A 6986-nucleotide genomic window follows, 5' to 3' on the forward strand; every position below is an offset into this window, starting at 1 on the left:
CACAATAAGTTGGGTGAATTTTGGCTGAATCCTCCTGACAGAGCTGATGTAACTGAGTCAGATTTGTAGGCCTCCTTGCTCACACACACTTTTTCAGTTCTGCCCAAAAATGTACTATAGGATTGAGGTCAGGGCTTTGTGATGGCCACTCCAATACATTGACTTTGTTGTTGTTATTTTTGTTTCATCAGACCAGAGGACATTTCTCCAAAAAGTATGATCTATGTCCCCATGTGTAGTTGCAAACCGTAGAATGGCTTTTTTTTATGGCGGTTTTGGAGCAGTGGCTTCTTTCTTTCCAAGCTGTTTCAAGGCACAGTCAACTTAGTGTATGTAAACTTCTGACCCACTGGAATTGTGATACAGTGAATTTTAAGTGAAATAATCTGTCTGTTAACAATTGTTGGAAAAATTACTTGCGTCATGCACAAAGTAGATGTCCTAACCGACTTGCCAAAACTATAGTTTGTTAACAAGAAATTATTGGAGTGGATGAAAAACGAGTTTTAATGACTCCAACCTAAGTGTATGTACTCTTCCAATTTCAACTGTGTATTCCTACTAACACTGACTTTGTTAATAACTACTTTATAGAGGGAAAATGCACTTGCTACGACTGATATGTGGTTGTCTCACCTAGCTATCTTAAGATGAACACACTAATTGTAATCCACTCTGGATAAGAGTGTCTGCTAAATTACTAAAATGTAAATGTATGAGGATTTGATGATCAGAGCTTAATGATGCCTTTTCTCCGGCCTGGAGGGGATCCGTTCCTCCTACTGCTGCATATTCATGATCCTGTCCTCTTTTGTTGGGATGACTAAGAGAGGCACATCCTGATCACAGCACTGGGAGCTCAACCTTGTTCTTCTATCCAAGCGCCTGTATAGAGGTACACTGGAGGTACACTGGTAATTATGTTAAACAATTGGCCGAGCAGGAATCCTCTAATATAAGATGAGAGACATGACAAGACCAGGTCTATTAACCTGGTAATGACCTTGAAATGTAGACAGTGTATATCCAATGGTACAGTGAATGGTGAAGTTAACTAGTGGTGTATATCAAGCACACAGAGAATATGCCATTTATTCAATATGGCTAGACAAAATGACACAACATGCAAAACTATACTTTATGTTAAGAGAAAGGTAAAGGGGATACCTAGTCAGTGCATTCTTCCATATTTAACCCAACCCCTCCTAATCAGAGATTGTAATGTATGATTGTAATGTTTCTGACGTATCATTCTGATAGAATAGACATTGAAGCTGCATGCACTCCAGGCTGTTGTGGTATGATACAGATGGAGGATGTAGATCTTAATTTGATCGCCCAGTTGCAGGATAACGTTCTTGCAATGAAGGAAATGTAAAACTTGTAGTGTATTTGAAGTTTAAAAAGGCATTTGAAGTTCTCAATATTTACGATATATACAACAGCCTCTTTATTGATTTCTCTCATATATGGACATGATCTATATCCCAAAGCAAAGAGATTATATCCTGTCATTATTCTGTTGATAGAACGGTAATGACTAGTTATAGTAACAATCTTTTCCTGAACAATATGACTATTACCATAATGGAAACTACCCAATTTGGAGGGATGTCAGAAGGGGTAGCCAAATGGCAGACAGATGACAGGGCAGACATGATTCTAATGGATTCCAATGACTCTGTTAGATTTGTTTTTAATCAACAGGGAAGTACACGGAGAGGAGTGGAGAGGAGAAGAGAGGGAGGATGCAGTTCTGTTTCAGAATCATCAGTGTTGAATGTATTTTAATAGTTCTCTGTGTGTAACAGAGAGTTAATGGAGAATACAGTGGCTCTCAGGACTGCTGGATAACTGAAGGCTTTATGTCACAAATTGTCAATCTTGATTCACAGGTGGGACGGAAGTTGCATGTCTACAATACATCATTATAAAGGGCTATTGTTTTATCATCTGTGAAATGCTGTAAATGCCCTTGGATTTGGCAGATCCAGTGTACTAGTTGTTTGTAATAATGCCTCCTGATCTGGAGGTCTCTGCTGTGAGATCAAAGCTTTTAACAAGGGTCTGGCTAGTCAGCATACTGCACAGACAGACAGACGGACGGACAGACGGACGGATAAATAAACGTTTCTTATTTAAAAATACATTCCTTGAATTACTCCACATAACTGGGGGAAAAAAACATGGACAGCTGGCATGTAGAATAAAGGCTCATACTCATACCTATAAATACAAATATTTCACTGACAGACAGACGGACGCCCCTATATCAGACCTAAGGCCCTCCCCAGCCCTCCTTTCATCAAATCTGACCATGACTCCATTTTGCTCCTCCCTTCCTATAGGTATAAACTCAAACAGGAAGTATCTGTGCTAAGGACTATTCAACGCTGGTCTGACCAATCCGAATCCACGCTTCAAGATTGTTTTGATCATGCGGACTGGGTAGCTAACATTGACAATTATACTGATACGGTGATTGAGTTTATCAGGAAGTGAATAGGAGATGTACCCACTGTGACAATTAAAACCAACCCTAACCAGAAACCGTGGCTAGATGGCAGCATTCATGCAAAACTGAAAGGGCAAACCACTGCATTCAACCATGGCAAGGTGACTTGGAATATGGCAGAATACAAGCAGTGTAGTTATTCCCATTGCAAGGCAATCAACAGGCAAAACGTCAGTATAGAGACAAAGTGGAGTCGCAATTCAACGGCTCAGACACAAGACATATGTGGCAGGGTCTACAGACAATCACGGACTACAAAAGGAAAAACCAGCCACGTCGCGGACACCAACGTCTTGTTTTCGGACAAGCTAAACACCTTCTTTGCCCGCTTTGAGGATAACACAGTGCCACCAACGTGGCCCGCTCCCAAGGACTGTGGGCTCTCCTTCTCCGTGGCCGACGTAACTAAGACATTTAAGCGGCCCAGACGGCATCCCTAGCCGCGACCTCAGAGCATGCACAGACCAGCTGACTGGTGTATTTACGGACATATTCAATCTCTCCCTATTCAAGTCTGCTGTCCTCACATGCTTCAAGATGGTCACCACTGTTCCTGTACCCAAGAAAGCAAAGGTAACTGGACTAAATGTCTATCGCCACGTAGCACTCACCTCTGTCATCATGAAGTGCTTTGAGAGACTAGTCAAGGATCAGATCACCTCTACCTTACCTGTCACCCTAGATCCACTTCAATTTGCTTACCACCCCAATAGATCCACAGACAATGCAATCGCCATCACACTACATACTGCTCTATCCCATCTGGACAAGAGGAATACCTATGTAAGAGTGCTGTTCATTGACTATAGCTCAGCATTCAACACCATAGTACCCTCCTAGCTCATCATTAAGCTCGAGGTCCTGGGTCTGAACCCCGCCCTTTTCAACTGGGTCCTGGACTACCTGACGGCCACCCCCCGGTGGTGAAGGTAGGAAACAACACCTCCACTTCGCTGATCCTCAACACTGTGGCCCCACAAGGGTGTGTGTTCAGCCCCCTCTTGAACTCCCTGTTCACCCATGACTGCGTGGCCACGCACACCTCCAACTCAATCATCAAGTTTGCAGACAACACAACAGTAGCAGGCTTGATTGCCAACAATGACGAGACAGCCTACAGGGGGGAGGTGAGCACTCTGGGAGTCTGGTGCCAGGAAAATAACCTCTCACTCAACGTTAACAAACAACGGAAATGATCGTGGACTTCAGGAAACAGCAGAGGGAGCACCTCCCTATCCACATCGACGAGACCACAGTGGAGAAGGTGTTAAGTTTCAAGTTCCTCAGCGTACACATCACTGGTGAAGAAGGTGCAACAGCGTCGTGTGTACGTGGAACCCTCACAAACTTTTACAGATGCACAGAGCATCCTGTTGGGCTGTATTCCTGGCTGGTACAGCAACTGCACCTCTTGCAACAGCAGGGCTCTCCAGAGGGTGGTGCAGTCTGCCCAACGCATCTTCGGGGGCAAACTACCTGCCCTCCAGGACACGTACAGCACGTCAAAGGAAGGCCCAAAATATCATCAAGGACAACAACCACCCGAGCCGCTGTTTGTTCACTCCGCTATCATCCAGAAGAAAGGTCAGTACAGGTGCATCAAAGCTGGGGACAGACAGAGTGAAAAACAGCTTCTATCTCAAGGCCATCAGACTGTTAAATAGCCATCACTAGCACATTAGAGGCTGCTGCCTATATACATATTGAAATCACTGGCCACTGTAATAAATGGAACACTAGTCACTTTAATAATGTTGACATATTTTGCATTTCTCATCTGTTATGTGTATACTGTATTCTATTATATTCTACTGTATCTTAGTCTACGCCTCTCTGACATTGCTTGTCCATATATTTATACGTATATTCTTCATTCCATTCCTTATTTACTTAGATTTTTGTGTATTGGGTATATGTTGTGAAATAGTTAGATATTACTGCACTGTCGGAGCTAGAAACACAAACATTTCGCTACACCTGCAATAACGGGTGGCAACAGGGCCACCCCCACTGTTACACCCGCCCAAGCCCCATCCTGCGACCTAAGAGGTATGTCACCAAACCCACTGGCTCCGGGTCATCTGTAAGTCATTGCTAGGTAAAGCCCTGCCTTATCTCAGCTCACTGGTCACCATAGCAGCACCCTACCGCAGCACGCGCTCCAGCAGGTATATTTCACTGGTCACCCCCAAAGCCAATTCCTCCTTCGGCTGCCTTTCCTTCCAGTTCTCTGCTGCCAATGACTGGAACGAACTGCCGAGCAGCTCACAGATCACTGCACCTGCACATAGCCCATCAGTAAAGAGCCCATCCAACCAACTATCTACCTCATCTCATATTTGTTTTTGTGTTTATTGTTATTTCTTTTATTTATTTTGCTCCTTTGCACCCCAGTACCGCTACTTGCACACTCATCTTCTGCACATCTATCACCCCAGTGTTTCATTTGCCATACTGCAATAATTTCGCCACTATGGCATATTTATTGCCTCACCCCCTTTATCCTACCTCATTTGCACACACTGTATATAGACTTTCTCTATTGTATTATTGACTGTATGTTTGTTTATTCCATGTGTAACTCTGTGTTGTTGTTTGTGTCGCATTGCTTTGCTTCATCTTGGCCAGGTCACAGTTGTAAATGAGAACTTGTTCTCAACTAGCCTACCTGGTTAAATAAAGGTGAAATAAAATACAATACAAATGTATCAGACGCTCAACATGCTCTTCTCACACCTACTGTGATGGTCCGGGCCTAAACCACAACATCATTAGACACTATGGAACACAATGCTTTTACTATCTCATCTTGGAATATACAAGGTCTGAGATTATCTGCCTTTGGCCTAAATAGCAGGAACCCTGACTTCAACAAAGAAATTGGAAATACAGACATTGTCATCCTTCAAGAAACATGGTACAAAGAAGATGGACCCACTGGTTGCCCTCTATGTTACAGAGAGCTGATAGTCCCTTCCATCAAACTACCAGGTGTGAAACAGGGAAGATACTCAGGGGTATGCTTATTTGTTATAGAGCAAATCTAACCCACTCTATTAAATTAGTCAAAACAGCAACATTTTACATCTGGCTAGAAATTAATAAGGAAATGATCTTAACAGAAAAAAATGTCCTTGTGTGCTACCTATATCCCCTCAATAGAATCCCCATAATTTAACGATGACAGCTTCTCCATCCTAGAGGGGGAGATCAACAATTTCCAGGCTCAGGAACTTGTACTAGTCTGTGGCAATCTAAATGCCAGAACTGGACAAGAACCCGTCACCCTCAGTACACAGGGGGACAAACACCTACCTGGAGGTGACAGCATTCCCTCCCCCTATTCCCCTCTAGACACAACCAACAAAAACGTGTCACAACTCCTGTGCAGCTCTGTCGGACGCTGGGTATGTACATAGTCAATGGTAGGCTTCGAGGGTACTCCTATGGTAGGTACACCTATAACTCATCTCTTGGCAGTAGTACTGTTGACACCTTTATCACTGACCTCAATCCAGAGTCTCTTAGAGCGTTCACAGTCAGTCCACTGACACCCCTATCAGATCACAGCAAAATCACACTCTAATTGAACAGAGCTATGTTCAATCATGAGGCATCAAAGCCAAAGGAACTGAATAATATTAAGAAATACTATAGATGGAGAGAAAAGAAAATTAAAGGTTACACTGTAATAGTGAAGGGGAAAACTTGGTAGTAGAAAACCTAAACAGTGTATTTGACCTCTCAGCTTCCCTATAAAATGAAAACATGTCAAGCAGACATCTAAGAAAATTAACAACAATGACAAATGGTTTGATGAAGAATGCAAAAACCTAACAAAGAAATTGAGAAATCTATCCAACCAAAAACACAGTTATAAAAAAATAAAAAAACACAGAGACGCAGAAAACCTGAGCCTACACCTTCACTATGGTGAATCACTAAAACAATACTAAAATGCACTATGGAAAAAGAAGGAACAGCACGTCAGAAATCAGCTCAATGTAATGGAAGAAACCGTAGAATCTAACCACTTCTGGGAAAATTGTAAAATTCTAAACAAACAACAACACAAATACTTATCTATCCAAAATGGAGATCTATGGATAAACCACTTCTCCAATCTTTTTGGCTCTATAACAAAGAACAAACAGAAAAAACATGTACATGATCAAATACAAATCTTAGAATTGACTATTAAAGACCAGAAGCCACTTGATTCTCCAATTACATTGAATAAACTACAGGACAAAATACCAACCCTTCAACACAAAAATGCCTGTGGGGTTGATGGTATCCTAAATTAAATTATAAAATATACAGACCACAAATTCCAATTGGCTATACTTGAACTCTTTAACATCATCCTCAGCTCTGGCACCTTCCCAAATATTTGGAACAAAGGACTGATCACCCCAATTCAAAAAAGTGGAGACAAATTTGATCCCAATAACTACTGGGGGATATGGGT

The sequence above is a fragment of the Oncorhynchus mykiss genome, chromosome 3, assembly GCF_057628025.1.
Source record: "Oncorhynchus mykiss isolate SJ-2025 chromosome 3, ASM5762802v1, whole genome shotgun sequence".
NCBI classification, from domain to species: domain Eukaryota; kingdom Metazoa; phylum Chordata; class Actinopteri; order Salmoniformes; family Salmonidae; genus Oncorhynchus; species Oncorhynchus mykiss.